This window comes from Eubalaena glacialis, chromosome 6 (genome assembly GCF_028564815.1).
Source record: "Eubalaena glacialis isolate mEubGla1 chromosome 6, mEubGla1.1.hap2.+ XY, whole genome shotgun sequence".
Taxonomy (NCBI): Eukaryota; Metazoa; Chordata; class Mammalia; order Artiodactyla; family Balaenidae; genus Eubalaena; species Eubalaena glacialis.
The window spans coordinates 149,100,456-149,123,341 of record NC_083721.1 but is presented as its reverse complement, the minus strand read 5'-3'; the positions used below and the strand labels follow the sequence as shown (position 1 = coordinate 149,123,341).

Here is a 22,886-nt window from a genome sequence, read left to right as displayed (position 1 = left end):
TTAGGTCTGAGCTGAATACTCTTTTTTTTTTCTTTTCCCCTCTCTCTCCAGTGTTTCCTGGTCAAGGTGCTTTGGCCATTTTGGGTGGGAAGTTCTTTGTTGTGTGGTATGTTCTTGGCATTGAAGGGCTTTTAATGTCCCTGGTCTCCAGGCACCTAAATCCCATTTAGACTTTGAGTTTTTCATCAGTTCCCCAGAAGCAGACCCTTAAAAGAGGAATCTGTGCAAGGGGTTTATTAAGAAAGAGCTCCCAGAAGAATCAGAAAGAGTGTGCGGGGAAACAAGGCAGGGAAGGAGAGACACTGAGACAGAGGGATATTTCAGGCCAAGTTCCAGCCTCAGACAGATCCCCAGAGAAGCTCTGAGTGTAAATTACATCTCAAGGTTGTCCTGGTTTTGAGGCAAGAGATAGATGGGCTCCAAATTAGACATTTTGGTCTTCTGTTTACATTTCATGGGGCAGGAAAAAGTGGGCTTCAGGCCGGACACTTACAACTAGCCTCCTGTCTGCATTTCCTGAGACAGGAGATAGGTGGGCTTCAGGTTAGGCATTTAAAATCAGCCTCCTGTTTGCTCTCCGAAATGGAAGCAATGACAGAGACAGGCTAAATAGCCAAGCTTTGTCTCTTGCGGATGTCTTAAGATAACTGTCATGGCAAGAACAAAGAGGGACAAAACCTTGTTTGAATAAAGTATCAAGGGATCTCCACTCTCCCCTGCCCCTTGGGGCACGAGAGACATTACGCATGCACAGAACGGCTCCTTGGGGGTCAAAAGTCAGGGGACAATGCCAGGCCATAATGAGTCTTGCTTCTCCCAGACGCCTTAAGGGCGGGGATCCCTGCGTGAGGTGGAGAGGTGCGTGCGCACCTATGGGGCGGGGCCTGAGACTAATTAGCCAGGAGGGACAAAGCCAGATGATTGGCCAGAAGGGAAACAAAAACCCGGAAGACTGCCCCCTTATAAAGGATTTAAACCCCCCAAAGGCGCGACGCTCTCTCTGAGTTCGCCCGTGCGTCTTTCTGTATGTACTTTGATTTTCCAATAAACTTTTTACTTTTCTCTTTACCTTCTGCCTCCTTGCCTGAATTCATTCCTGACAAGGCAGGCAAGGACTGGGGACCCAGACCCCAGCCTCTGGCCGCTGGGGTCTAGCAGCTACGACTCTCGGCCCGGGAACTGAGATCTTGCTTCCAGCTGCTGCTTGCTGCTGCGTGCGTCCGAAATCAGTTTGAGACAGGGGACTGGGTTTTCATATCCCTACTTACATCGGTCATTGCCTCAGGACTGCTCTGTGTGTGTGTGTGTGTGTGTGTGTGTGTGTGTGTGTGTGTGTGTTGGGGACCAGGGTGTTTGGTGTGAGTGGGTCAGGTATAAACTCCGAAGCACTTTCAACTCTCCGTGTTTGCAGCAATGCAGGCCAGCAGCTCAGAAGAAATCACTGAAGAAAGTTGCAGGTAGGAGCCCTTAGCAGCAAACAACTCAAAGCTGGGGGATGGATGCTCAGAGCTGGTAAGGAGGATTCCAGGGGACCCGGGAGGAGCACGGACACAATGTATTACAATTTTCTGTAATGGGCACGTGGATGGAACAGGGTGGGTAGAGGCTGAGCGTACAAAGGAGGAGAGGGGAGAGTGCACCCCACCCATGAGAGTGGTTCCTTGGAGGTCTGTTTTCTGGAAAGTTCTCAGGTGAGTGGCTGTGAGAAGACAACTATGAGAGTTACAATGTGAGTTCCTAGGAGCTGTGTTGGCAGAAGCTTGCATCTAGCTTCCTGGTCCAGGAATCACTCTCTGGGATCAGCTAACCATTGTTTGCACTCAGAGGCCGGGCCTCCAAATGCCCTTCACTGCCCTTGGCTGGTCTCCTCCCATCCCCCCCCAGGCCTCTCACAAACATGATCCCTTGTGGAGGGAAGTGCAGGTCTTCTCCCCACTGTGAGCAATGAATAGGAGTGTCTGTTTTGCTGTGTCTTTCAGATTGAGGTATTTTGTTTGTTTGCTTGTTTATTTTAAAGGTTATTTGTTTTTGATGTGGACCATTTTTAAAGTCTTTATTGAATTTGTTACAATATTGCTTCTATTTTATGTTTTTGGTTTTATGGTCACAAGGCATGTGGGATCTTAGCTCCCTGACCAGGGATCGAACCCGCACCCCCTGCATTGGAAGGCGAAGTCTTAACTACTGGACCGCCAGGGAAGTCCCCAGATTGAGGTTTTATAATTAAAAAGCGACTAACCGGATAACTTAAAAATGGAAAGAAGAAACTTTTCTGTTAAAAGTTAGGAAACTGTTCAGTAAACCATTATACTTGTAAGTTTTAAAAGAGTACATGTAAGTACACCACAAGCTGGGAGGCGAGGAAGCTGGATGCTTCATTATGTGGATATATTTTGAAAAGCAGAAAGAGGAGAATATTCACCTTCAACTCTAACACCCAAAGGCATCTGATTGTAACATTTTGATTTATTTCTTTAGGATATTTTTCCATGTGTATTTTTTCATATAATGCTTTTCCCTTCTAATGTTATAATAGAAGCCTTTGCATATGCTATAGGATATTCTTGGAAAACAGTATTTGAAATTGCTACATAATGTGCGTATTGAGTTTTACTCAACATTTTCCCAACTGTTGGATAGTGAAGGTTTTTATGCTTTTGTTTTATAAATACCACTGCAATGAACAATATCACAAAGGTCTTTGTGTGTGTGTGTGTGTGTGTGTGTGTGTTTTGGACCACTTTCCAAAATACCTTAGGGCTTGTTGTGGTTTTACAGTAATGAAAATAAAAACAAAAATAAACTAATGGGACCTAATGAAACTTAAAAGCTTTTGCACAGCAAAGAAAACCATAAGCAAGACGAAAAGACCACCCTCAGAAAGGGAGAAAATATTTGCAAATGAAGTAACTGACAAAGGATTAATCTCCAAAATATACAAGCAGCTCATGGAGCTCAATATCAAAAAAACAAACAACCCAATCAGAAAATGGGTGGAAGACCTAAACAGACATTTCTCCAAAGAAGACATACAGATGACCAAGAAGCACATGAAAAGATGCTCAACATCACTAATTATTAGAGAAATGCAAATCAAAACCACAATGAGGTATCACCTCACACTGTCAGAATGGCCATCAACAAAAAATCTACCAACAATAAATGCTGGAGAGGGTGTGGAGAAAAGGGAACCCTCTTGCACTGTTGGTGGGAATGTAAATTGATACAGCCACTATGGAGAACAGTATGGAGGTTCCTTAAAAAACTAAAAATGGAACTACCATATGACCCAGCAATCCTACTACTGGGCATATACCCCGAGAAAACCACAATTCAAAAAGACACATGCACCCCAATGTTCATTGTGGGATGAAAAATGTCTGGTTTTGGGGGGTAGTTTTCAATGTAACAGCAGATAACTAATATAAGGCTCTTGATATATTCAAGGTGCCTTTTCAAAAGGTTATACAAATTTGTTCACTCATCAGAAAATAGGTAAGAATGGCTGTTTTACTGTAATCTTGAGAAGGTTTTCTTTTTTAAAAATTTATTTTATTATTTTATTATTTTTAATCAAAGTATAGTTGATTTGCAATGTTGTGTTAGTTTCAGGTGTACAGCAAAGTGATTCAGTTATACATACATGTATACTGATCTTTTTCAGATTCTTTTCCCTTATAGATTATTACAATGTATTAAGTATAGTTACCTGTGCTATACAGTAGGTCCTTGTGGGTTATCTATTTTATATATGATATTGTTTATATGTGGAATCTAAAAAAAATGAACTTATATACAAAACAGAAATAGACCCTCAGACATAGAAAACAAACTTAACGGTTACCAAAGGGGAAAGCCGGGGAGGGGGAGGGATAAATTAGGAGTTTGGGTTTAACATATACATACTGCTATATTTGAAACAGGTTTTCTTTAACAGGTCCAAGGACTATTCATTTGTAACCTTAAGATTATTAATGTTTCTTCCAGGCAACTACATTTGCTAGAACATATATGCTAGAGAACAATGTCTTTTCTTGAAAGTTGTTTATTTCTTAAAGAAGGTGGCCTAGCAGGAGATCAAGATGGTGGCTAGGAAGACGCTGAGCTCACCTTCCTCCACAAACACGTCAAAAATACATCTACATGTGGAGCAACTCTCGCTGAGAACAATCTGGAGGCTGGCAGAAAGGCTCTTCTACAACCAGGGCTGTAAAAAGAGATCCACATGGAGTTGGTTAGGAAGGGAGCAGTACAAAATCGATAAACCACAAGGTTATATTGTGCAGCACAGGGAGCTATAGCCAGTATTTTATAATAACTTCAAATGGAGTATAATCTATAAAAATATTGAACCACTATGTTGTACACCTGCAACTAATATAATATTGTAAATCAACTGTACTTTAATAATAAAAAACGAAGGTGGCAGAGAGCCTCGTACTAAAATGATCAAGGAACGATGGGGGGGGGGGCGGTGAAGAGTAAGCCCGTAGGTACTGCAGCAAGGGGATTAGTGAGTGGTGTATTAGGATGATGCACCTCTCAGTGAGAGTCAGAAGTCTTTCGGAAGAGGCAATCAGGTCCAGAAGTGGTAAAAAAAGAACAGGAAGGGCCTCTCCACTTCAGGCCCCATGATATGCAGGATTTAGGAGGAAAATAGTCCTCACTTGAGAGAGTTGCGTGGAAAGAGTCATAGCGGGACAGCCAGGCTTTGTCAGAACAAGAAAGTGAAGGAACTCCTAAAAACATAGGATCTGAGGATTTGGCTGGTAACAGACTATGAGTTCCAGGGGATACAATGGAAGAGTCTGAGTGACGGAAAAGGAGTAGGATACTGGGTGTGAGTACAAGATGCGTTAAACCATGCAGGGGTGAGAGCCCTGGGACCCAGAGATAAGGAAACTGGGGCTAAGAGAGGTTAAATGACTTAGCTAAGTCACTTAGTTGATATGAAACATCATTTATCTCTATTCTCAAGAATAGGAACTAGCATGAAATCTCCTAGGAGGCACTTAGCAAATGTTTGTTGAATGACTAAATCGACTTATCTCTGTGAACAAATACAGTCATCCAAAGAATTCAAGGAAGAAAAAAACCCTTTATATCAGTTAATTCAACATTTCAGTAAAAATGGGGGTCTTTGAGCCTCAATCACTGTCTCCCTGCCCACAGCTTCTGCCTGGGCAATTCATTTTGCTTGATTTGTATGAGGTTATCAGAGGGATAGTAGTGTCATCGGCTCACTGAACACAGAAAAATGGAACTGTGGAAATAAGTAATTTCTAAATGCATGGGTGAGTTAATTTCTAAGACAGGATGGATATGAATGTGTTCGCTGCCTTTAAGATCACATTTAAATACACTAGACGTGAGACTACAGGTACACTTTTGGACCCTCTGGTTATATTATGCAGTTCATGAATCATCTTAGTCAACTTTTCTGGAAAACAAAGAAGAAGGTGGTTTTGCTTCTCAACCTTTTGATAGTTAAGTGTTAACTGACAACAGCCTCACTAATCTGGTTACAGTGATCTCAGCAGTTTTCCAAAGTCTTGGAGTCGGGGAAGTATTTGTAAGCTTTTCCTTGTTACATAAGTCATACACGTAAAAACATAATCATTGTCATATCAAAATAGAATCATCCCTTAAACAAAAACCAAAATCTCCATTTTTCTCTACACTCTTTTGATAAATTAAAAATGGGGGGAGGGGTTCTTATATTAAAACATCGATAAAGCCTTGAACAAAATTTAATGTTCGTAGGTTTTCAAAGAGCCTCATATATGAGAATATGTACGGTGCAATCAACTACCTTCTGATTTCTCTGTTTTCAAAAGCTCATCCACTGCTTTTCCTCATTATTTTGAGTTTGCAGAGCACTTTAACTGCTTTGGAGCACTTCTGTGAGTGAAACTGGAGAGCAGTGCTGTCTGTTCAATCATGGAAGCCTAAAGTATGCTGTGCTATTGTCACACCAAGAGCACATGCTTAGCTGCCAATCGGACGTGATGGGGTATATATGAAATGGAGTGGGACCCTATGGCCCTCCTCCCCATGTCCTCAGCCCGCCTTTTGTCTGTGGAAAACTTTAGCCAAAGAATAAGTTTACTCAGAGAAGTGAGAAAATGCAGAAACAAAGGAAAACAGTCAAACAAGACAAAAAAACAATACTTTAGTCATTAAGCAAAGTCAAGGACCTCTAGTTCCTCTTCAAGGGCTATAGATAATATTCTGAGCCCTCTCCTGTGAGCTGTCTTGTAGATTCTGAAACCCCCATCAAGTGGAAGAAGTTTACTACATGATGACCAGACTGTAGCCATGACATAAGCTTCCACATTTCTGAAAATTTACCTTAAAAAACTGGAAACAAACCGACTCTGGAACTGAAGAGTAAATGTATTTAAAACAATCAAGAGGACCCTGATCACACCACTGCATGACTAATTTCTGACAGATGACTGTCCGAGCTGCTTGTGATGTTTCTACACGTAGCCCGCTCCCTCCATCTATGGAAGCTCTTGCACCCTGATCGTCAGTTGGGGAGGGGGGGGGAGTTGGCCTTTGGACAGGAGTCCACCCTCCCCCCTGGTTGCCGGCCTCCAAAATAAAGCAAACTTTCCTTTCCACCAGCCTTGCCTCTTTATTGGCTTTTGAGTGGCGAGCAGCCAGACCCTCACTTTTGGTAACATATGCATGGAGTAGCAGGAAGTATAGCATGGAAGGAAAAACCCTACTGAAAAGAAGAACAACTTATGATACTTATTAGCATTAACATTTTAATTTAAAACTCCTGGAAAACAATGAAATAATCTATCCCCTGAACTTACTCTTATGCAAAGTGTTGATCAGGGGACTTCCGGAGGGGTCTTTTGTTTGTATGGATTTTTCTGGTTTTAAGTACATAAATGAAATCCTCTAAGTTTGGCTTCCTACACTATATGATTTTCATTTGAAATGTACAAGTTCAAAGGTCATGAGACCTTATGACGTTATATGTAGGGTCCACAAAAGCATTGTTAGTTGACTTCCTCTTAGTATTTTACAATATATTTTATATAAATGTATTCATTTTCAAATATAAATATTTTTATTTAAATATATTGTAAATGCACCAATGCTACATCTTCACTCTAGCTCAGGAAGATGGTAGGCACACGGGTTTGTATTTGCTCACTCGAACAAGCCACCTCTAGCTCTTCTTGGAAAGAGGCATACATAAACAAACACACGAACAAAGAAATAAATGCTAGTTAAAAACAAAATTGGCATTTGACCATGTTCTGACATCACAACAAAACTGGCATTATTTTCCTCAGGGTTCCTTTTTATGTGTATCAGTGACTCATGAAAATTACAAGAGACTCTCCAGAATGGCCATCCTCAAAAAGTCTACAAATAACAGGGCTTCCCTGGTGGCGCAGTGGTTGAGAATCTGCCTGCCAATGCAGGGGACACGGGTTCGTGCCCTGGTCTGGGAAGATCCCACATGCCGCAGAGCAGCTAAGCCCGTGAGCCACAACTACTGAGCCTGCGTGTCTGGAGCCTGTGCTCCGCAACGAGAGAGGCCGCGACAGTGAGAGGCCCGCGCACTGCGATGAGGAGTAGCCCCCGCTCGCCGCAACTGGAGAAAGCCCTCGCACAGAAACGAAGACCCAACACAGCCAAAAATAAATAAATAAATAAATAATTTTAAAAAAAGTCTACAAATAACAAATGCTGGAGAGGGTGTGGAGAAAAGGGAACCCTCTTACACTGTTGGTGGGAATGCAAACTGGTGCAGCCACTGTGGAAAACAGTGCAGAACTTCCTCAAAAAAACTGAAAATAGAATTACCGTATGATCCAGCAATCCTACTCCTGGGCATATATCCAGACAAAACTATAATTCAAAAAGATACATGCACCCCAATGTTCACTGAAGTACTATGCACAATAGCCAAGACCTGGAAAGAACCTAGATGGCCATCAACAGAGGAAAGGATAAAGAAGATATGGTACATATATACAATGGAATATTACTCAGCCATAAAAAAGAACCAAATAATGCCATTTGCAGCAACATGGATGGACCTAGAGATTATCATACTGAGTGAAGTAAGTCAGAGAAAGACAAATACCTTATGATATCACTTACATGTGGAACATAAAATACAACACAAATGAATCTATTTATGAAACAGAAACAGAATCACAGACCTAGAGAACAGATTGGTGGTTGCCAAGGGGGAGGGGGGTGGGGGAATGATGGATTGGGAGTTTGGGATTAGCAGATGCAAACTATTATATATAGGATGGATAAACAACAAGATCTTACTGTATAGCACAGAGAACTATATTCAGTATACTGTGATAAACCATAATGGAAAATAATATTTAAAAAAAGAATGTATATATATGTATAACTGTATCACTTTGCTGTACAGCAGAAATTAACACATTGTGAATCAACTATACTTCAATAGAAAATTACGAGACTCTCAAATTTATAAAAATTAGGAAAAATGTGATTCTTCCTTGCTCTCAAGTCCCCTCAAATTTGATTTTAGAAATAAGTTTACTTGGCTATGTTTATTTCTGATATCATGGAAGAGTTTGATTTCATAATGTATAACACCTGCCTTTGGCAGGAACACTGATCCTTTTTAAGCTATGAGAGGAGAGAATCTTTTCTAGGCAATCCCCTCTGAATATGTCTTTAACCCCTCCATCCCATAAAAAGTTCACTGCCACTGTCATTCACTAGTGCAGGATTCATTCTGGGTCTTCCTTCAGTGTTGGCTTAGAGCATGTCCCTGCTTCCTTCCTGTGGCCCAAACACCTGAACACCTGCATCCACACGTGCCCACCTGCATCCACACCTGCACACCCTCATCCTTCCCCTCTGGTGTCCAGCTCGGGCTCAGCAGCTACCCCAGTTCTTTGTGCAGATGTCCACTGCTCAGCACTGGTGCCTGGTGCTGGACCTGGCGCCTGGCATCTGACCTCCCTCCTGGTGGGCCCACTGTGTCCCGGTCCTCACTCATCTGGGCGTGGGAAACAGACATCTGCAGAAGCTGTTCCTGCATTCATGATAATTTAGGAAACAGAGCCAAAAGTTGCCAGGCATTGCCACATCTCATGAGTGCCTTTCACACAATCATACACTTTAAGATGATATTTAAAGAGACAAAGCCTGTGTTTGAAAAATTAGCTAATGGCATAGTGATTTCTTTTTTTTTACATTTTTATTTTATTTTTATTTATACAGCTGGTTCTTATTAGTTATCTATTTTATACATATTAGTGTATATATGTCAATCCCAGTCTCCCAATTCATCACAGCACCACCACCACTGCCACCACCCTGCTTACCCCCTTGGTGTCCATACGTTTGTTCTCTACATCTGTGTCTCTATTTCTGCCTTGCAAACTGGTTCATCTGTACCATTTCTCTAGATTCCACATATATGCGTTAATATACAATATTTGTTTTTCTCTTTCTGACTTACTTCACTCTGTATGACAGTCTCTAAGTCCATCCACATCTCTACAAGTGACCCAATTTCCTTCCTTTTTATGGCTGAGTAATATTCCACTGTATATATGTACCACATCTTCTTTATCCATTCATCTGTCGATGGGCATTTAGGTTGCTTCCATGACCTGGCTATTGTAAATAGTGCTGCAATGAACATTGGGGTGCATGTGTCTTTTTGAAGTATGGTTTTCTCTGGGTATATGCCCAGTAGTGGATTGCTGGGTCATATGGTAACTCTATTTTTAGTTTTTTAAGGAACCTCCATACTGTTCTCCATAGTGGCTCTATCAATTTACATTCCCACCAACAGTGCAAGAGGGTTGCCTTTTCTCCACATCCCCTCCAGCATTTGTTGTTCGTAGATTTTCTGATGATGCCCATTCTAACTGGTGGGAGGTGATACCTCATTGTAGTTTTGATTTGCATTTCTCTAATAAATACTGATATGGAGCAACTTTTCATGTGCATCTTGGCCATCTGTATGTCTTCTTTGGAAAAATGTCTATTTAGGTCTTCTGCCCGTTTTTGGATTGGTTGGGTTTTTTTTTTATATTAAGCTGCATGTGTTGCTTGTATATTTCGGAGATTAATCCTTTGTCAGTTGCTTTGTTTGCAAATATTTTCTCCCATTCTAAGGGTTGTCTTTCCATCTGGCTTTATGGTTTCCTTTGCTGTGCAAAAGCTTTTAAGTTTCATTAGGTCCCATTTGTTTATTTTTGTTTTTATTTCCATTTCTCTAGGAGGTGGGTCATAAAGGATCTTGCTGTGATTTGTGTCAAAGAGTGTTCTTCCTATGTTTTTCTCTAAGAGTTTGATAATGTCTGGCTTTACATTTAGGTCTTTAATCCATTTTGAGTTTATTTTTGTGTATGGTGTTAGGAAGTGTCCTGATTTCATTCTTTTACATGTAGCTGTCCAGTTTTCCCAGCACCACTTATTGAAGAGGCTGTCTTTTCTCCATTGTATAGCCTGCCTTCCTTTATCAAAGATAAGGTGACTATATGTGTGGGTTTATCTCTGGGCTTTCTATCTGTTCCATTGAGCTATGTTTCTGTTTTTGTGCCAGTACCATATTGTCTTGATTATTGTAGCTTTGTAGTATAGTCTGAAGTTAGGGAGTCTGATTCTTCCAGCTCCGTTTTTTTCCCTTAGGATTGCTTTGGCTATTCGGGGTCTTTTGTGTCTCCCTACAAATTTTAAGATTTTTTGTTCTACTTCTGTAAAAAATGTCATTGGTAATTTGATAGGGATTACATTGAATCTGTAGATTGCTTTGGGTAGTACAGTCATTTTCAAAATATTGATTCTTCCAATCCAAGAACATGGTATATCTCTCCATCTGTTTGTGTCATCTTTAATTTCTTTCATCAGTGTCTTACAGTTTTCTGCATACAGGTCTTTTACCTCCTTAGGTAAGTTTATTCCTAGGTATTTTATTTTGTTGTTGCGATGGTGAATGGGATTGTTTCCTTAATTTCTCTTTCTGATCTTTTGTTGTTAGTGTATGGGAATGAAAAAGATTTCTGTGCATTAATTTTGTATCCTACAACTTTACCAGATTCATTGATTAGCTCTAGTATTTTTCTGGTGGCATATTTAGGATTATCTACGTATAGCATCATGTTGTCTGCAAACAGTGACAGTTTTACTTCTTTTCCAATTTGGATTCTTTTTCTTTCTTTTTCTTCTCTGATTGCCGTGGCTAGGACTTCCAAAACTATCTTGAATAATAGTGACAAGAGTGGACATTCTTGCTTTCTTCCTGATCTTAGAGGAAATGCTTTCAGTTTTTCACCATTGAGAATGATGTTTGCTGTGGGTTTGTCATATGTGGCCTTTATTATGTTGAGGTAGGTTCCCTCTATGCCCACTTTCTGGAGAGTTTTTATCATAAATGGGTGTTGAATTTTATCAAAAGCTTTTCCTGCATCTATTGAGATGATCATATGGTTTTTATTCTTCAATTTGTTAATATGGTGTATCACATTGATTGATTTGCGAACATTGAAGAATCCTTGCATCCCTGGGATAAATCCCACTTGATCATGGTATATGATCCTTTTAATGTGTCGTTAAATTCTGTTTCCTCGTATTTTGCTGAGGATTTTTGCACCTATATTCATCAGTGATATTGGTATGTATATATATATATATTTTGTAGTATCTTTGTCTGGTTTTGGTATCAGGGTGATGGTGGCCTCGTAAAATGAGTTTGGGATTGTTCCTGCCTCTGCAATTTTTTTGGAAGAGTTTAAGAAGGATGGGTATTAGCTTTTCTCTAAATGTTTGATAGAATTCACCTGTGAAGCCATCTGGTCCTGGACTTTTGTTTGTTGGAAGATTTTTAATCACAGTTTCAATTTCATTACTTGTGATTGGTCTGTTCATATTTTCTATTTCTTCCTGGTTCAGTCTGGAAAGGGTATACCTTTCTATGAATTTGTCCATTTCTTCCAGGTTGTCCACTTTATTGGCATAGAATTGCTTGTAGCAGTCTCTTATGATAGTTTGTATTTCTGAGGTGTCCGTTGTAATTTCTCCTTTTTCATTTCTAATTTTATTGATTTGTGTCCTCTCCCTCTTTTTCTTGATGAGTCTGGCTAATAGTTTATCAATTTTGTTTATCTTCTCAAAGAACCAGCTTTTAGTTTTATTGATCTTTGCTATTGTTTTCTTTGTTTCTGTTTCATTTATTTCTGCTCTGATCTTTATGATTTCTTTCCTTCCACTAACTTTGGGTTTTGTTTGTTCTTCTTTCTCTTTCTTTGTTCTTCTTTCTCTTCTTTCTCTTTAGGTGTAAGGTTAGAGTCTTTATTTGAGATTTTTCTTGTTTCTTGAGGTAGGATCGTATTGCTATAAACTTCCCTCTTAGACTGCTTTTGCTGCATCCCATAGGTTTTGGATCGACGTGTTTTCATTGTCATTTGTCTCTAGGTATTTTTTGATTTCTTCTTTGAATTCTTCAGTGATCTCTAGGTTATTTAGTAACGTATTGTTTAGCCTCCATGTGTTTGTGTTTTTTACGGGTTTTTTCCCCTGTAATTTATTTCTAATCTCATAGCGTTGTGGTCAGAAAAGATGCTTGATATGATTTCAATTTTCTTAAATTTACCGAGGCTTGACCTGTGGTCCATCTGCTGTTGTCGGATGGAATGTCCTATAAATATCAGTTAAATCTATCTGGTCTATTGTGTCATTTAAAGCTTGTGTTTCCTTATTAATTTTCTGTCTGGATGATCTGTCCATTGGTGTAAGTGAGGTGTTAAAGTCCCCCACTATTATTGTGTTACTATCGTCTTTTATAGCTATTAGCAGTTGCCTTATGTATTGAGGTGCTCCTTTGTTGGGTGCATATATATTTATAATTGTTATATCTTCTTCTTGGATTGATCCCTTGATCATTATGTAGTGTCCTTCTTTGTCTCTTGTAACATTCTTTATTTTAAAGTCTATTTTATCTGATATGAGTATTGCTACTCCAGCTTTCTTGTGATTTCCATTTGCACGGAATATCTTTTTCCATCCCCTCACTTCCAGTCTGTATGTGTCCCTAAGTCTGAAATGGGTCTCTTGTAGACAGCATATATATGGGTCTTGTTTTTGTATCCATTCAGCTAGCCTGTGACTTTTGGTTGGAGCATTTAATCCATTCACATTTAAGGTAATTATCAATATGTATGTTCCTATTACTATTTTCGTAATTGTTTTCAGTTTGTTTTTGTAGGTCCTTTTCTTCTCTTGTGTTTCCCATTTAGAGAAGTTCCTTTAGCATTTGTTGTAGAGCTGGTTTGGTGGTACTGAATTCTCTTAGCTTTTGCATGTCTGTAAAGCTTTTGATTTCTCCATTGAATCTGAATGAAATCCTTGCCAGGCAGAGTATTCTTGGTTGTAGGTTCTTCCCTTTCCTCACTTTAAATATATCATGCCACTCCCTTCTGGCTTGCAGAGTCTCTGCTGAGAAATCAGCTGTTAAACTTAGGGGAGTTCCCTTGTATGTTATTTGCTGTTTTTCCCTTGTTGCTGTTAATAATTTTTCTTTGTCTTTAAGTTTTGTCAGTGTGACTACTATGCGTCTCAGTGTGTTTCTCCTTGGGTTTATCCTGTATGGGACTCTCTGCGCTTCCTGGACTTGGGTGGCTATTTCCTTTCCCATGTTAGGGAAGTTTTTGGCTATAATCACTTCAAATATTTTCTTGGGTCCTTTCTCTCTCTCTTCTCCTTCTGGGACCCCTATAATGCCAATGTTGGTGTATTTAATGTTGTCCCAGAGGTCTCTTAGGCTGACTTCATTTCTTTTCATTCTTTTTTCTTTATTCTGTTCCATGGCTGTGAATTCCACCATTCCATCTTCCAGGTCACTTATCCGTTCTTCTGCCTCAGTTATTCTGCTATTGATTCCTTCTAGTGCATTTTTCATTTCAGTTATTGTATTGTTCATCTCTGTTTGTTTGTTCTTTAATTCTTCTAGTTGTTTATTCATTAATTCTTCTAGGTCTTTGTTAAACATTTCTTGCATCTTCTCAATCTTTGCCTCTATTCTTTTTCCAAGGTCCTGGATCATCTTCACTATCATTATTCTGAATTCTTTTTCTGGAAGGTTGCCTATCTCTACTTCATTTAATTTTTTTTTGTGGGGTTTTATCTTGTTCCTTCATGTGATACATAGTCCTCTGCCTTTTCATTTTGTCTATTTTTCTGTGAATGTGGTTTTTGTTCCACAGGCTACAGGATTGTAGTTCTTCTTGCTTCTGCTGTCTGCCCTCTGGTGGATGAGGCTATCTAAGAGTTTTGTGCAAGCTTCCTGATGAGAGGGACTCGTGGTGGGTAGAGCTGACTGTTGCTCTGGTGTGCAGAGCTCAGTAAAACTTTAATACACTTGTCTGCTGATGGGTGGGGCTGAGTTCCCTCCCTGTTGGTTGTTTGGCCTGAGGTGACCCAGCACTGGAGGCTACAGGTTCATGCCAAGGAGTACGTCTTAGAACTTCTGCTGCCAGTGTCCTTGTCCCTGCGGTGAGGCACAGCCACCCCCTGCCTCTGCAGGAGACCTTCCAACACAAGCAGGTAGGTCTGCTTCAGTCTCCTATGGGGTCACTGGTCCTCCCCCCTGGGTCCTGATGCACACACTACCTTGTGTGTGCCCTCTGAGAGTGGAGTCTTTGTCTCCCCCAGTCCTGTCGAAGTCCTGCAATCAAATCCCGCTAGCATTCAAACTCTGTTTCTCTGGGAATTTCTCCTCCCATTGCCAGACCCCCAGGTTGGGAAGCCTGATGTGGGTCTCAGAACCTTCACTCCAGTGGATGGACTTCTGTGGTATAAGTGTTCTCCAGTTTGTGAGTCACCCACCCAGTGGTTATGGGATCTGATTTTATTGTGATTGCACCCCTCCTACAGTCTCCTTCCATCTTCTCCTTTGTCTTTGGATGTGGGGTATCTTTTCTGGTGGGTTCCAGTGTCTTCCTGTAGAAGGTTGTTCAGCAGTTAGTTGTGATTCTGGTGCTCTCGCAAGAAGGAGTGAGTGCATGTCCTTCTACTCTGCCATCTTAAACCAATCTGTACCCATAATGCTTTCTTAACTGAAAGAGTTCTCTTAACATTTTGTATGGCTTTGGAAAAAGAAAGAAAACAAAATGGATCACCATGAAAACTCTCTGTATTTCTCGTGGCAGGAGTCTACATTAGCTTTAATTCCATTCTTGTAAGAAGACAAAACCAAACCACACCCAAGCCAGCACAATGGTCTTGTGTGTATGGGTTAGTTTCTGAACAACCCCCAGCAAATCTAGTGTCGGAGATAGTAAACAATCTCCTTAGACTTCGTCTCTGATACTGCCTGCAGGCTCTTCTTCCAGGCCACGCTCCATTTCTGAGAGAGCCATTTAAAAAGTGCAAGTCTGATCAGGGTACTCTTTATGAAACAGAAACAGAATCATGGACATAGAGGTGATCATGGTTGTTGCCAAGGGGAAGGGGGTTGGGGGAGGGATGGAGTGGGAGATTGGGGTTAGCAGATTAAGCTATTATATAGAGAATGGATAAATAACAAGGTCCTACTGTATAGCACAGAGAACTATATTCAATATCCTATGATAAACATAATGGAAAATAATATTTAAAAAAAGAATGTATATATGTATAACTGAATCACTTTGCTATACAGCAGAAATTAACACAACATTGTAAATCAACTATACTTCAATTTAAAAAATTGGAAAACATAAATTATATTTTGGCAAAAAAAAAGGAGAAAAAAAGATGAATTTCATAATTAATGCCAATAAATTGTGCAGTTAAAGTGGCAATAAATAAATAAATAAAGCAAATCTGCAATAACAAAAATGTCCTATCTAAACTCCCAGGAGCTGCCATGATCAGGCCAGTACACATTCCCGTGCATGGTCTCCCTTCCTGCAATTCTCCACTGCCTGCTTCTTGGTCTCCAGTTCCCCTGGAACCCACCTCAAAGGTCTCCCTGTGAAATCATCTTTCACTTTCCTCCCCCAGGTTGAGTTGATCCTACTTGATGCATGATGGTCTATTGCATATAACAGAATCCCTTACCCTGACTATAATTATTTACCCTTCTGGCCAGTCTTTGACCTCCTTGAGGGTAGAGCCCTGTCTCCTTTGTGACCCCTGAACCTCATGCGATGTGTGGCGTGAATGAATGAGGGTGAATAGCAATGGAAGGCCAGACCCAGCAGCTGATTTGAAACACTAAGGTGTGATATGGCCATCAGACCCTATGACACAGATCGTTTTGTCTTCTCTTAAAAATATCCACTTTAGTCTGTGCAAAGTTGGCCCACGCACAGCCCTAGTGTGGGAAAGTAAACTTGCTGGTGTCTCAGTGATGCTTCTTCCCTCCAGCTGGCTAGAGGAATGCTAAGCCAATGCTTTTCTCCGCAAAACCAATACGTTTATATTTGGTTTGTCATTTATCAACCTCTGAGTAACTTGTTCCAGGTAGAGTGATGGAGTTGAGAGAGGGATTGTTTTGAGGGAGGTTGGCGGGCTGCCCAGGCAGGCTGTCTCCTGAGTGTCATTGTCCCAGCAGGGCTGCCCTGTCCTAAGTCTGGGTCTTTGCCTTGCACAACATTGATATTTCACTCAGTGTGGAAAGGACTGTATAATCAAACCCACAAGATTGACAAATATGAACCAAGATCCTAAATTATTCATTTACAATGAAAAATATAACTGGGGAGGAGATGAGAAATTCATATTAGCTGCGGAGTGTCTTCTGACTGCTTTAGGGAAACGTGTAGGAAAGAAGTGTTTAAATCCCAAGATGGATGGAGGATCCACATGAAGAGAAAGTGATAAACATCACTGAGCCACAAGGCAGATGCTCTACTGCCCTGGTTCCCAAGCTGCCAAACAGGCTGTATATTCGTGCTCAGAGGCCCTGGATGGCCCTTTCTCCAGACAAGGCAAAATAAAACTGTCAGGTCTCCAATTTCCACATTAGAATAATAATCCAGGACACCTTGATTGGACTTCCATATTTGCAAATCCCTGCAGCCCTAATTGGTTTGCACTAATTGCTACATTTAGCTAATCTCAGCCATGATGTATTAACTCAGTAATTTCATTCTTATAAAATGGTTACATTATTTATAGGTTTGAGGATGGGGGTCTGGGCTTTGCTTCTCACGTTGATAACAGTTTTTGGGTGCTTGTTCCACACTCCCTATAAGTACTAATTGATAATTATCCTTAAGCAGTGCCTTTCAGAGCACCAGTCTCCATGCATTAGTGTGCCATAAAATCAGATGAGAGGGTTCTGATCAGTGGTTTAAAATGAAATAAAATAAGAAATATTAGAATTCATGGCACATGGTTAGGTAAATATTGTTTTATATGTATTCTGTGTACTAGGTTGTGATGTAAAACGTTTTTCTGCCTCTAGGTTGTGGTTAAAAAAACTTATAAACCCCTCCCTAGAACTCAGAGCATCATCCTCTGCCTTAGGAGAAGGATGATCTTTGTATAGGAAGGTGTTAGAAAATTTATGTACAGAAAACCTTTGCCCGGAAGAGCTCTGTTATTGAGGGGACGGTCTACACTCTGTGACAGAGACCTGCAGAAACGTCCCATATTGACGGTGTGTGATAGGGCATAAAAAAGAGGTGCAAGGCATGTCAAGCCAAATGTGAATGAGAAATCAGCTGAGAGGAAAGAGTTTTGGACGCTGGCTGATCACTGCTTTTCTGTAGTTCAAGTTTCTCCTTTTGCCCTGGGGCTTGGGGTTCCTGACGGTCAGAACAGAGCTGCACTGAATTTATCGAGTTCTGTATGAGACAGGTGATGCCTGCTCAGATTCAGCCAGTCAGAACGAATAACGAGATTTTCATATGAAATTTAATTTTCTTAGGAAATTGTTTTCATAAGCACAAAAATGCAGCATATATTTGGGCACTCAAGATAAGTGTTTGGCAAACTCTTTGAGGCACAAATACATTTTATTTTTTCCTCTGGAGTGCAGTTTATTACATAGCACTAATGTGTCCATGGACAGGTGCTGCTGAGTATTGCAAGTGTCAGACTGCATTATCCATCCATCCATTCATCCATCCATCCATCCATCTCTTCATCCACCTCCATCCATCCATTTGTCTTTCCATGTGTGTCATCTGTCCATCCATCCACTTGTCCATCTATACATGTGTCTGTCCATCAATCCATCCATTTGTCCATGCATGTGTCCATCCATTCATCCGTCCACCTTCATCCATCCATTTGTCTGTCCTACGTGTGTCCATCTGTCCATCCATCCATTTTTCCATCTGTATGTGTGTCCATCCATCCGTTTGTCTGTCCATATGTGTGTCCATTTGTCCATCCATCCACTCCTTCCTTGTTGAGTACCTATGTACTCTGTGCAAGCAGTTTGCCCTCTTATTGTGTATTTTCAACATCAGGAAGTCTTAGGTTGGCTGGGAATTTGAAAGTTATTTGATGTAGTTCTTATCAGATGAGTGCATCTTCTCTATAGCTCTCCTGGCAGGTGGTAATTCAGGTTTTTGCCATCACAGGAATACACCCCTCTGACTGAGAAAGTTCTTTCTTGTGTTTCTTTTTCACTAGCTCCCCTCAGAAGCCTCTTGCCTGACTCCCATACAGATAAGGATTCTGAAGAGCTGCTCCCCACCTACTTGCTCCTTCCAATTCCCGAGCCAGTTCCTCAGCTGGCTGGTTTCTGAGCTAATTTTATTCCAGCCTGATGACATAGTAAGATTTGCATTCCCATCAGAGGATGAGATCAAGACCATGGCTAATGTCAGGCAGGTCTAAGGTGTGTCCCTATCCCAAGCTACACCCTTCATGCTCCCACTCTGCTGCCCGGCTCTTGTGCCTCTGCTTCTCTCTGGTCTTCCCTTGGGATTGACACCCCAGTCTAAATCTCACCCTGACTGGGGCCCTGACAACCTCCCGGTCCTTTCCCATCTGTCTTGCCCCAGCCATTGGATGGATGGATTCAACCTGAATGGTCCTCCCGCTGATGCTGTGATGCCCCTACCTGCTACTGCAGGTGGAACCTTGGGCACTGATGCCATCTGAGACTGAGTCAAAGCTAGCCATGGTCCCCTGAGCATTCTAGTCTAGATTCTTGGTTTATTTCTTCGAGGCCAGTCCCAACGCCAGCTGAGTCCAACTCTGGTACCCTCTTCTGGATTCCTCTGCCTAGTCTTATCATGGAAGTTCCTGGCCGCCTCTCCATGAGTCTCTCCAAGGTATGCATATTGCTTCTAATTCTCCATATTGGTTCTAATTCCAGCCCAAGGGGCCATGTCTAAGAGAGCTCTTCATATATTTGAAGATGTTTACTGTTTCAATTCCCTCTCGCCACCTAACAGACCGCCTCAGCTCAACACAATAACAGTAACTTTTTTCTGCGAATGATCTTGCAGTCTGGCGAAACTAAGCAGGGAAAAACTCATCTTTGCTCCATGTGGTGTCAGCCAGGGTAGCTCAGTGAAGTAAGGATCTACATCCACGTGGTTCACTTACGTGGGCTGGCAGGGAGTGCAGTCAGGGTGGCTGACTGGGTGCCTCAGTTCTGCTGCGTGTGGGCCTGTCCTTGTAGCTGCTTGACAGTCTAACGGGGTGGCTGGGTTCCAAGTGGGAGGAAATGGAAGCTGCCAGTCTTCTTAAAGACTGGGCCTGGGGACTTCCCTGGTGGTCCAGTGGTAACGAATCCGCCCTGCAATGCAGGGAACTCGGGTTCCATCCCTGGTCAGGGAACTAAGATCCCGCATGCGGCGGGGCAGCTAAGCCCGCGCGCCACCGCTACTGAGCTCACGCGCCTCGACTTGAGCCCACGTGCCGCAAACTACAGAGCCCACGCGCCCTGGAACCGGCGCGCCACAACTAGAGAGAAGCCCGCGCCACAATGAAGAGCCCGCACGCCGCAACGAAAGATCCCACATGCCTCAACGAAGATCCCGCGTGCCGCAACTAAAACCCGACACAGCCAAAAATAAACAAAAAACAAAATAAATCTTAAAAAAAAAAAGACTGGGCCTGGAACTGGCACCGTTTCACTTTCCCTGCATTCTCTTGGTCAAATTAGTCATAGAGTCAGCCCCAGATTCAAGGGGTGGGAAATATAGCTCTACTTCTTCTTCTTCTTCTTTTTTTTTTTTAGAGGAAAATACCAATACATTTTATTAACACATTTTACATGACTTGTAAACTTCCACTGAAAACAATTTTCCTATACCATAAATAGACAAGATAAAATTTGAAAGGAGGTATTTAAAGTGTATAAATATTTAAAAGGATTAATACCTAGAATATATAAAGGAGATTTGAATAAATGAAATAAAGTAAAGGAACCAATAGAAAGTAATGCTTAGAAGGTGTGACTGTAAACTTGGAGAAGAATAAATCCAATAGTGAATAAAGTATGTGAAAAGATGTTCAACCTTGTAATAAGGGAATTCAAATTAAAAGGAGATAATATTTCAGAACTGTCAGTTGTCATATATTTTGATGGTGATGTAATTTTGCATGTTGGCCAGCATATGGAGAAAAAAGGATCAGATGTAATTTTAGTGAGAAGGAAATTTGCAAAACACTTAATCATTATGTAGTACACCTGAAACTAATATATGATATGTCAGTAACAACTCAATGAAAAAGAACATTTGTGAGATACTTTACAGTCAGATTTTGCAATGTCTCATTTGAAGGTCATTTCAAAATGCTCTATAACCCTAAATTCTATTCCTAAGAATGTGCCCCAGAGAAATTCCTGTGTGTGATAAAGCTTATACAAAAAGACACACTGGTAGCTCTGTTTCTTGATGGAGGGACTTGACAAAGATCTTGCAGCCACTTGTAACCCACCTCAGTTCCCAGAGGTGCATCTTGTCCTGTTCCCTTGCTTCACTCCTCCTCCCACCCCTTCAGGCTCTTCTCAGCTGAAAAGCCCTTGTTCCTTTCCCACTACTCTATATGGCATCAATCCAAGTCTTATCAAGGTGCCAACAGCATTTGCTTGAACAGCTATAATCACAGTCATGCCAGGAATTGCGATGGGTGTAGTGAGGCTGAGATGACTAAGACACGGACCTTGTCCTTAAGGGAACCATAGATTAGAAAAATACTGTTTTTTCCCCTCCTCTGATCTAGTTTTAATCTCCCCCCCCTCACCAAGTATCCTACCAAGGACATAATGCAATATTTTAATATAAGCGTATTATGGAATATAGAACAAGATTTTCACCTCCTTTCTATAAAAGCTTACATCTTTCTTGATACAACCCAAGACCATGTTAACTTCCTTAAAAGTTACATTTCATTGTTAATTGACACTGAACTTATTATTGATTATGACTCTAAGTCTTCTTTTTCTAATGTCCTCTTGGTAGGGCATGGCACTTGTATCTCATGCTCAGAAAGCTGAATTTTCGACTCAATTCAGCTACTTCGAAGCTGTCTTTGTAAAGTTTCACCTTGTTAGATCTAAACCACTGCTTTAGCCTGTAAGATAATTTAGATCATCATCTCTTGTCTAACATAGCAATATTCAGTGAACCCGAAGTTGATGTTTGTGCTTTTAGGTGGTCAGGCAAATAATTGACAAAAATGTTAAATAGACTGAATGTAGAGCCCTGTGACCTGCCACTGGAGATCTTCTCGGGTGACACAGGAATGACCACTCAGCTCTCCAACTGTTGTGCCCCAGTTGGCAAAACTTCATTTGACCCAATAGCGTAGCATGAAAATAACACTTCCAAGGGTGAGCTCTATCACTCATCTCTTTAAAAAGTTTACACGAATATCCAGTCAACACCAACAGGGTTATATCCCTTGAAATGTTATCTATACGGTTTCCAAGTAGACCACAGGGCTGTATACTGTCTTGGAATGTCCTCAGAAGGCTCATTGAGCAGGTAACACAGTAAACACCCCAGAGTCCTTTCTTTCAAATGGAAGAGGGGAAGGCAGAGATAAAAGAAACTCTTCAAACTTCATCTTCTTTCCTTGTGGCTTTTGGTCTCCTCCTCCTCCTCTGCCTCCTCAGAAGCCTCCTCGCCCTCCAAAGCCTCCCGGCCTCTGCCACCAAATCCACCTCGGCCACCTCTGCCACCACCTCGGCCTCCGAAGCCACCTTCACCCTTAGGCTTGGCCCAGTCCAAAGTAACTTTGTTTCCATCAATTTCACCATCTTCCATGGCCTCCTTGACGGCTTTGGCATCTTCCTCAGTGTTGAAGTCTACAAAACCAAACCCCTTGGAGGATCCAGTCTCCTGGTCAGTGACTATCCTTGCACGAATACTCTAATGTCTCTTCTGTAGTATCCTCAGACAGACCTTTGACAAACAGAGTTTTGGATGGTTGGCTTCTTGCATTAGGTGATCCCCTGGGTCCTTGCAACTCCAGCCTGATTGCTCTGCCCTCAATTTCCCTTTTATTACATGAATTTAAAGCTTCTTTAGCATCTTCAAATGAAGCAACTTCTACGGTAGTTCCCAGATCTTGCAACCCAATAGCCCTGTCAGGGAAGGAAAAATTATCAGGAAAATATAACATTTCTCAGTGAAAATGTATTGTGTCCCAATCAGCCCTACTCCTTTTTTATGCTCTTACTGACTTAAAAATATCATTTCGTATTTTGGTGATTTCTTTTCTCAAAAATTAGTTTGATTGAGGTACAGTTCACATACAACAAATTACACCCATTTAAAATGTATAATTTGACATATGGTATCACTTATATGTGGAATCTAAAATATGATACAAATGAACATATCTATGAAAAAAAACAGACTCACAGATACAGAGAACAGACTTGTGGTTGTCAAGGGGTAGGGGGATGGGAGAGGGATGGATTGGGAGTTTGGGATTAGCAGATGCAAACT

General features: G+C 41.1%; 1 pseudogene; it reads left to right on the top strand.

Moving 5' to 3' along the window:
• Positions 1-1,413: 1,413 nt before the first annotated feature.
• Positions 1,414-22,567, top strand: LOC133093076 (ras-associated and pleckstrin homology domains-containing protein 1-like; annotated as a pseudogene).
• The last annotated feature ends 319 nt before the right edge of the window (positions 22,568-22,886 follow it).